Genomic DNA, 10281 nt, shown 5'->3' with positions numbered 1-10281 from the left:
CAAAATACTGACGTTTTATTTCCCGACCAATTAGTTTTGCGGGTTATCTTTGGTGAGAATTATCCCTCGACGAAGAAAAAACACTATACAACGACAACAATAGCAGCAGGCTGGGTAGCAATATTGAGGAAAACTTAAAGCTAAATTAAACCCCTGGTAGATTCATGCGACTCCTTTCTTGACAGTGACCGTTTGCTTCCGCCTTAAAACTTCTCTATGAGAATATTGGTGTGTTTGGAGCACCTGTCGAAAACTTGGGCATTTCGCTCCTGCTAAACCGACCAAGTGATCAGGCTGTTGGAAGTACACTGAATCCATAAATGTCTAAGAGAGGCATGTTGAATGGCGTATGTTAGTGCTATCCGGGGGGGGGGGGGGGGGGGATTCCCAGCTAGGCTAACTGATGAGCCAGCCGACTTTTTTTTTCTTTATGTTGTGCCATTGCACCTACTGTTGATTGCACCTGAACCATCCGAACACATACAGGTACCGTTTCCTCAATCACTTGCATCCATGGTGGTCGGAGGTAGTATGCAAGTGGAGGCGCCAACAGAGGTGAAGTTCAGAGTCTTACCTTTCAGAGTGAAAATCGAAGGTCTATCCTTAATTGGTTGTGTCTCGCAATGATCTTTTTGAAGGCATTATTTTGAGAGCGGGGACTATCTTCAGGGTGAAAACCTAAAATCTTTTGATCGGACGACGACGGTGCTTGTGCATAGTTTCCTTCTTGGAGGTGTTGCCTTTAGAGAGCCTGGAGTTCAGGTGTGTCTTGGTGGTGAATGAATTGTTGTTGCTACGGCTGGAATACCGTAGCGGGACTTTTTATTTCTTAGTTTTCTTTTTTTACTTTTTGGTTGTGTGCATCCGTACTACCGTTAGGGTATTGTGTTGTTGCAGAGGCTGGGTGTAATTGGTATCACTCGATATTAATATATTCCTTTTATCAAAAAAATGGTGGCTAGAAGTTCCTTGGAGCTGCAATATTTTTATTACTTCCACAGATTCTGATTCAATAATCACATGCATGTGAATTTTCTCTCCTGCCACTTTAGCTCCAGCTAAACAAGCAAGGGCTTCAACTTCTCACTACAGAAACATGTCAAGGTGTCGATGGCTTTTTATCAGGGCCGTCAGCGCATGCCCCGAATAAGCCAGGCCGCAAAGAAGGGTGTTGGCATAGCATAGCCATCAGCACAGGAAAGTTTGTGCCGATGGTGGCCATCGGCACAAAAAACTGTTCGACACATGCTCGGTCAGACCGTCGGCACAGTAAATCCATCGACACAGGGGTCTCCGTCGTGACGGGTGGTGACGCCAACATAATTTTTCCCCTCCACGCACCCACCCCCACCCCCCCCCCCCCCCCCCCCCCGCGCGCGTGGATCGCCTTTTTAAGTTTTACTAGATAACAGAAAATGATAAAAAAAAATAAAAAAATCAAATCCTTCGAGATTTCCATGTGTTATGTCATCTAGTTGCAAGAGAATTTAACAAAAATGAATTTTGACCTCTTTCACAAAATTGCGTCATGTATCGGTAAAACAGTCCCGGTTGCCATTTTTGGATTCTTAAAATTCCAAATGAAAATATGAAAGCAGGAAGATTTTAGTTTTTTGCTAGAAAATCAGGATTATATATATATTTTTAAAAAAAATTAATAATTGAATTATGCGTTAAGATTATTTTTACTTAATCATTGATGTTAATTTAAATAATTGTTTAACATTCAAAATTATAAAGGGTTGTGTTATTACGGTGTAAGGGTTAATAGGATTGATATAATAGTATTATCAACTAGGTGGTATTTCTTTTTTTTGGAAGCTCGACCGGAAGGAATGGAGATGTTAAGCGTGGTAGGGTTGAAGTAGTGTGAGGATGGGTGAGCAGTTGGGAAGTTAAACCATTAGTGTAAACTGACTTAAGATTAAATGTAGTTAGAGTTAATAATTATCCATGTGAGAGATTAAGAAAATTTGAAAAAAAAATATTTTTTTAAAAAAATCGAGCTAGAATTCCCAAACGGCCCTTAGTTCTATGCCGATGAGTTGGCCGTCGGCGCAAGTTGCTGTGCCGACGGCTAATAGATCTGTGTCTAGACTTTATTGTACCGACGACGAGGTGCAGATGGTGGACGCCAACGGCCAAATTGGTCTGTGCCGACGGTTTCTAGCCGTCAACAGCTTGACTGGTTCCCGTAGTTTCTGCTACATCTGAACATTGCTGGATGAACGAATGTCCTGAATACAGACAGTATCAGGCCTCGGCTTTGCTTCACCAGCTTCTTTCACAGAGCCCGCGTCGACGTTGATTGTCGCCCAGCAGCCGTGTACGCTTCCATTTTTCAGTCTCCCTGACCATTCATTGGCAGTATCTAGAGGTATTTTTCTGCAGACGAGGGAGTCTGGTCATTAACTTGTGTCCTGCGCTAGTACTACTTGGAAATACAGGTGTAAAAAATAGAATACGAGCTAGAACTGGGACAATCGGGTATGTCAGTGCTTTCGTCTCGCATGTATGGATCGATGGCTATCAGTATTTCGTCATCGTCGCTTCGTCAGTATGCAGAGCCTAGAACACTGTTGCTGCCGTTGAAGCATTCTCGTCAGCAGCAGCCGGCTAACCGAAACGACAGGCACATCCAACGTACTACTATTGCCCGTGGGCTCGTCGAGGCCCAAACAACGGCCTACACTGCACACATGGTTTGCTTTGCGCGCATGGTTATCGGTGACATCTTCGGCAGCCAGACACGGCCCACCAGAGCGGCTGTTCCGAGTCCGCCGTTCGTCTCTCCAGTCTCCCCTTACCGTTCGCCGGCGCCATGGTGACAAACCGGCGATCGCAGCGCACGCCAACCCCACCGTCGCATGGAAGCTCTGCCGAAAATCACCGCACCGGTGCTGGACTACGTCGCGCGTCTACCAGGGCTGCCCCGCCCATACAGGTGGAATACCGTTCCAGATCGGGGGCCGATGAACAATCGTCACCATCCGACAGATTCCTCACTGATGTATGTATGTAATGTTCCGTCAGCTATCTCAACAAATCCAAATCTGCTACATGCCTGCTAAATCAAGCACAAACTGTCAACTCTTCTAAACATGCTCTCAATGTTTAACAGCACAAGGAAACGCAATGCCAAACTTCTGAAAAATAATACTCCCTCCGACTAGAATTAGTTGTCCGACACGTAGTTCTCAGGTTTTTTTTCATTTTAGCCCTCCGTATTTTAAACCTGGAACCATCAGCTCCAATCGATCGGATCGTCCCGACTCCAGATCCAGCGCTCGCGCCGGCGGGCCGGCGGCCTCCCACGCTTCGCTCCGGGGGCCTCCTCCTGCCCTAGCTCCGCCGGCCTCCGTCGAGCTCGCCTCTCGCCGCCATCCTCCGTCGAGCTCGTCAACCGCCGGCAGCCTCCCTCGAGCTCCTGTCTCGCCGCCGTTCTCGGCTCGCCTCCCCCGTCCATGGGTTCGCCTCAAGGAGGGCGGCGCCGCCGGGGAAGTATCTCCTCCCTCCCTGGCGGCCGTGACTCGAACCTTCTCCGGCAGGCCACTCCGCCGAGATCACCTCTCGCCAGCAGTCTCCGCTCACCTCTCGCCGGCAGTCTCCGCTCATCTCAAGGTGGCCGGCGCCGCCGGGCAAGCCTTTCCTCCAAACCTGTAGCCGTCCCTGCGGCCTGCACCCTGCAGCCTTCTCCCTCCGGCCTCCTTCTGGACGAGAAGGCATGGACACAAGGTCGATCGCTGTCGCCTCCCCTGCCGGATCCGTCCCTCGCCATTGTTCCAATTGATGAAGCAACACCCTGGGCGCATCCTGGATTCTGCAACACCCTGCAATGTCTCGATTTGGTAGGTCCTCCAATCTGCATCACATGTTGATTTGGAGTAGCACATGAGTATACTGTAAACTGGATGGTTTAAGGCAATTTTAACTGCAGTTGCAGTTCTCTGAAACAATGTTGAGAAAGTTGAACATAATCATCCCTAGTTAATCTTGTAGACTGCAGCTGGAGTATGAGACATGGCAAAGGCTTGTACCATAATTATGAGACATTAATAAAAAATCCAGAGACTTGCAGAAAAATAACATTGCAGTACCTTTCCTCAAGATGGAAATCTCTGAATAAAATTGATAAAATGGCCACATACTCTACATTTGGGGCTGTACGAGCCAGCAATCATCTACCTCTAAGCTTCGAGATATAAAGATAAAAGGAGGCAGTATTACCATTATGTCTTCACGCCCATCCTTTTGGTAATCCGTCAGGCAAAGTGTTAAGCGACTGACTACCTGGTATACCATTCAAATCTCTCACTCAAATCACCAAACTGGTCAGCAGAAATAGCATAATGTCACAGGAGAGCAACTAAAGTGGGAGTAAAACAGGGATTTCCTGGTCTTGAAAGAATTGGTATGCATTTCCTTTGTGCAAATTCTAGCCTCCTGTCTCCATCCAATAAGATGTGTTTCCCATAATTTATGCAAGAATTAATTTATAGGTCCCAAATCCCAGTGACAGCTATACAGACCAAGGTGAAATCATAATAAGGCAGGTTCATGGTTTAAGTATTTCAGAAGCTCCGTTGCACCGACCACTACACTCCATGCTCATGTATGTGTGTAGTGCCATATGAGAGCTTTTTGCTGTGTTAAATGTCCCAGCCCATTTTCTTACCTTGCTTACCATGATTTGTTACCACATAGATGATGAAGATGGGTTTTGTTCTTCTGCGCCCTTAAAGAACATATGGAGGAGTCAATTCAAAGGCTTGGGTCTGTTTTAATGCCAACAAGGTTCATAGATAATTTAAGCAGTATCCTTTGAGTTGATTTTATGTTTTCTCTTAACTTTGTATGATGCACATGACAAATGTTAAAAAATATTGATAAATAAAATCTGTCTATTCCTTGACAAGATTTGCCAGAATTAAATCCAGGTTTTATACAAGGACAACAATAGGATGCACATGAGTTCCTTCGTTACTTGCTAGATAATTTGCATAAGTGTACCCTTGACAATACTTTTGATGAGAAAAGTATTGTCAATCATGTGTTTGAAGGTCGATTAAAGAGCCAGGTAGCTCTACTTTGTCATTGCTAATTCCCTATCTTTGTAACTTGTGTTCTAACTAATGCAATTATCTTCATATAGTTGACATGCCATGATTGTGGCCACTGCTCGGAGATATTAGAGCCCTGTGATAGTTGATGCACAGAACAAGCTAACCTGTGATAGTTGCAATGCTGAAGTTTGTAAGGACAAGCGGTTTGTGATTGATAAAGCACCAGATGTTGTTGCATTTCATCTCAAGCGCTTCGCCACACTTGATGGTTCCATTGACAAGATTGACAAACATGTGGCATACCCATCAGAACTAGACTTGAAGCCATTCCACAGTAATCCAGACAAGGAGGTGAGTTTTGTGCTCTTCTCTTCTTTCAGGTTTATCATTAAGCATATTTTGATGTTTTTCTTGTATTTTTCACATGCATCAGGGCCTAAAATATGATCTTTATGCCCTTGTTGAGCATTCTGGCTTACCTAACTTCGGCCATTATGTCTGCACCATTCGTTCTTCACCAACAAATTGGCACTTGATGAATGACTCACTTGTAAGTGTGAGAAGTCATTTGTTCTTTATTTTCATGCCACAAATATTTCAGCTTTTAATAGTCACGCTTGTGTCACAGGTTCATTCCATTAGTGAGACAAGTGCACTAGGACAAGAACCATATATTCTGTTCTATGTTAGGCAGGGCAGCTTTCCGTGGTTCTCAAATATTCAAGAGGAAGCTAAGGTGAAGAAAGCAAAGGCTGCAGCTCCATCTAAATCTTTGAAAAGCTTTTTGTAGGATCAGATTTCATCGCGGTTAATGAAGGGCATGATGACTCCAAGGAAAAATGCTTTGTGAAGGAACTAGATTCACTGGGTCAGAACGTATCGTTTCGCTATTAGTTGGGCATGCTGGCTGGAGGGGCAGTGTTTATCCAGATAGTTAGGGGTTGTGTCCAGGTTAACAGCAGTTTGTAACGACATTTGAAAATGCCCAGGGTTGTAATATTTCAGATATAGTTCTGTCTTGTCTTACACTGTATCTGTGTATGTTCATCAACCAGAATGACTGAATGAGTATGCTCCACATGAGTAAATTGCAGGAATGTAATTATACTGGATGTCTGAAATATATGTTAGCCACTAATCAATTCATGTTTGGATGCATCACTTTAAAAATAAAGGGGCAACACTAGATGTCTGAGATTATACTGAATGTCTGATATTATACTGAAATTATACCGGAGTACATGGTTTTAGCAATGCATATAAAGGGGCAACACTTCAGAAATACAGTTCTCCGTACATGGTGAGGCAACACTTGAATTATACTGAGATTAATTCAGCGATGCATGGTCAGGCAACACTTCAAAAATCAGACAGGAACATATGCAACTGGTAGCATCACCTCTTATTCAAAACAAGAGACATTTGGGTATCATGTACTCTAAAACTTACAACAGGAGCAGAGTGGAGACACGGAACTAACTGTAAAAGTTGTAGGCCCTATGAAGGTGACAAGCTCAATCTGAAATTAACCATAATGATAACTATGCAAACACCACTAAGAAGCTTCTTGTAAAATTGCAAAGAATAAAGTAAAGAGAAGAAATTACTCCATAAAAAAGTTTTCGTTTGAGAGGAAAGAACCTTCTTGGATAACTGGACTATGCAGTCGTCAACAGCCTTCCGGAGCTTGTCATTCCACTTTACCAGCTCCAACTCTCTGTTGCCTACAGCAACCTGCAATGTCTTCTTCATATGTCTCACTGAAGCCTAAGCTCTTGATTGTTCTGCAAGGGCAGCTATCACCTCCACGATGCTGAGTTGCACCTCTGGTTGCTTTGATACGGACTTGTGTTCAAGGTGCTTTACCAATACTGTAAAACTCTCAACGGCGTCCTGATACAACAAGCAAGCAAAAATTGTTACTCCAACAACTGAAGAACCTACCGTACATTAGTGTATATGACAAGAACTAACTGAAGAACCTACTGTATTAACAAAGAAACCAAGCTACAGAATTTGAAAAAAAATAACGAGAATGCGCCTTGGAAGGTGCACGAACTTCAGAACTTGCAAATTAACCATGTTTGGAGACAGGGTAAGATTACCCTTGCAACAAAAATAAAAAAGAGTTTGATTTGGTTCAATTCACAAATGCCAACCCTTCTCTTTATGTACATCACCATTAACCAACCACCATACAAAGGAGCTACTCATATTTTTGGGCCCTTCTCCACAGCAACATCACAATCTACAAGATGAACTTCAGTACTGGGCCTAATGCATATTTGTTTTAGGTCTGCTACCTAATACATATTTCTTGATAATGGTAGCGTGCTACTTTGCACATGCTCTACTCATGTTGTGAGATGCACAAGTAATTAAAATAATTTTAAAAGATTGACGAATGCACCTTCCATTGCGCGGCTATGGATACAATCATACAATAGTTGCCCCCTCATCAATGAAGGCACCTTCTTATTGTCTTTTATACCACCACAAACTTTGGTCTTCTCTATGTACTATATATCTTCATTGAACTATACATGATAGCGAAGTGGCATGAACTAAAATTCTGGATGCAGTTGGGTCCTTCTCCACCGTAACATCACAATCTAGAAGATGAACTCCAGTACCGGGCCTAATCACTACAGGAATGGGAGGCTACGCCGACGGCCAAAAGTCGGGGCCGTCGGCGTATGGCATGGCCAGGCCAGCCTGCCCTTTCCACGTTCGGCGTAGCGCGGCCGTCGGCGTAGCGAGGTCTACGCCGAGGGCAGCCCTCGGCATTACTTTGGCCCTAGGCGTATACAGGGCTACGCCGACGGCCACCCTCGGCGTAGGCAATTTTTCAAATTTGTCTAATTTTGTAAAAATTATAACTAATTCATATGATGTCAGAAAAATACGTATGAGGTATCAAAATCTTCAGAAAAACATCCTCTATCCGGTTATGTTAAAATCATGCATATTTGAATCATGTACAGTACCATGTTAACATAGAAACAATTCAATCAATTTCTTATATGTCCTCAGGTTCCCTTTTTAGCCAGATGGCAATTTAAACGAAGTCAGAAAATCTCGCGGAGCCGCATGGCATCATTTTATGTGTACTAGTAACCACTCCAAGAGATGAAATTGGGTTACGGCAATTATTTTGGAAAACCCTTCACGAACAGGGCTATCAAGTCCGGAGTTCTATGGCTTTTAGGGCAAATGAGTAGGAAACGGCCCGTGACACCGCATAGTTTGTCGGAACGATATCATATTTGGCACGTGCGTGGTCCCTGGGATGGGAAGCAAGGCCTCGGGAGCGGATTTCCAATCCGAGCCATGGGCGATGGTTTTTCATTTTCGGGGTGCCAAAACGGGTTTTTTGTGTGAAGCAGCTACATGGGGCGCATTTTAGTATTGCGCGAGACCTCCGCGTAGTGGTAGGACACCGCCTTCGCACCCCATATCACATGCCATATGTGCGCACTAGCTATCTGGGAATCCACGCGGCTTCCTGCGGTGTCCCGCCGAATCCGCTGGAAAGTGACCGGATTTGAACTAGGGCTACACTTTTCGTCGCTCAATAAATTATGGGAAAAATGTTTTTAGGTCTATGACATATCACTTTATATGCGAATTTTTTTCCGTTTAGCGCGCTGGTAAACGGGTGCACCAGCGCGCCCGGTACGGCCATACCGCATCTCCGTGGGGCCCGTTTTGGCCAAATGGCAATTTAAACGAAGTCAGAAAATTCCGCGGAGCCGCATGGCGTTATTTTATGTGTCCTAGTAACCACTCCAAAAGTCGGAATTAGGATACGGGAATTATTTTGGAAAACACTTCACAAACAGGGCTATCACGTCCGGAGTTCTATGGCTTTTAGGGCAAATGAGTAGGAAACGGCCCGTGACACCGCATAGTTTGTCGGAACGAGGCCATATTTGACACGTGTGTGGTCCCTGGGATGGGAAGCAAGGCCCCGGGAGAGGATTTCCAATCCGACCCATGGGCGATGGTTTTTTCATTTTCGGTGTGCCAAAACGGTTTTTTTTTGTGAAGCAACTACATGGGGCGCATTTTAGCATTGCGCGAGACCTCCGCGTAGTGGGAGGATACCGCCTCCGCACCACATATCACATGCCATATGTACGCGCTAGCTATCTGAGAATCCCTGCGGCTTCCTGCGGTGTCCCGCCGAATCCGCTGTAAACTGACCGGATTTGAACTAGGGGTACACTTTCCGTCGCTCAATAAATTCCGCAAAAAATGTTTTAGGTCTATAACACATCACTTTATGTGCTAATTTTTGTCCGTTTAGCGTGTTGGCGAACGGTGCACCAGCCCGCCCGATACGACCATTTCGCATCTCCCGAGGGACCCGTTTTGGCCAAATGGCAATTTAAACGATGTCTGCAAATCCCGCGAAGCCGCATGGCGTCATTTTATGTGTCCTAGTAACCACTCCAAAAGTCGGAATTAGGATACGGCAATTATTTTGGAAAACCCTTCAGGGCTATCACGTCTGGAGTTCTATGGCTTTTAGGGCAAATGAGTAGGAAACGGCCCGTGACACCGCATAGCTTGTCGGAACGAGGCCATATTTGGCACATGCGTGGTCCCTGGGATGGGAAGCAAGGCCCCGGGAGAGGATTTCCAATCCGACCCATGGGCGATGGTTTTTTCATTTTCGGGGTGTCAAAACGGGTTTTTTTTGTGAAGCAACTACATGGGGTGCATTTTAGCATTGCGCGAGACCTCCGCGCAGTGGGAGGACACTGCCTCCGCACCACATATCACATGTCATATGTACGCGCTAGCTATCTGAGAATCTCTGCGGCTTCCTGCGGTGTCCCGCCGAATCCGCTGGAAACTGACCGGATTTAAACTAGGGGTACACTTTCCGTCGCTCAATAAATTCCGCAAAAAATGTTTTTAGGTCTATAACATATCACTTTATGTGCTAATTTTTGTCCATTTAGCGTGTTGGCGAACGGTGCACCAGCCCGCCCGATACGACCATTTCGCATCTCCCGAGGGGGCCGTTTTGGCCACATGGCAAATTAGGCGTCATATTTGGATTCCTATAATTTTTAGGTTCAAATGATGATATGGATGTTATATTTAGATTTCTCTCATTTTTCTGATCGATTTAGACATATTATTTGTGGAATTTCGATTTTCCGATTTAAAGATATTAATTATTCCATATTAAATAGAAAAAGACCAA

General features: G+C 44.8%; 2 long non-coding RNA genes across 3 annotated transcripts; one reads left to right on the top strand and one right to left on the bottom strand.

Moving 5' to 3' along the window:
* Positions 1-3469: 3469 nt before the first annotated feature.
* On the bottom strand, positions 3470-4316 carry LOC139831887 (uncharacterized). Its single transcript, XR_011746242.1, has 2 exons — positions 4228-4316; positions 3470-3862 (listed from the first exon to the last, which is right to left on the bottom strand). It is a non-coding gene; the product is annotated as an uncharacterized lncRNA (long non-coding RNA).
* LOC127305469 (uncharacterized) lies at positions 3856-6151 on the top strand. Of its 2 annotated transcripts, XR_007853970.2 has the most exons (7): positions 3856-4411; positions 4500-4612; positions 4705-4814; positions 4926-5077; positions 5153-5414; positions 5497-5613; positions 5692-6151. It is a non-coding gene; the product is annotated as an uncharacterized lncRNA (long non-coding RNA). The 2 variants fall into 2 exon arrangements; XR_007853969.2 differs by having other exon boundaries at positions 3856-4612.
* The last annotated feature ends 4130 nt before the right edge of the window (positions 6152-10281 follow it).

The sequence above is a fragment of the Lolium perenne genome, chromosome 6, assembly GCF_019359855.2.
Source record: "Lolium perenne isolate Kyuss_39 chromosome 6, Kyuss_2.0, whole genome shotgun sequence".
NCBI classification, from domain to species: Eukaryota; Viridiplantae; Streptophyta; class Magnoliopsida; order Poales; family Poaceae; genus Lolium; species Lolium perenne.
The sequence above is the reverse complement of the archived record's forward strand: the minus strand, read 5'-3'. Positions and strand labels throughout refer to the sequence as shown.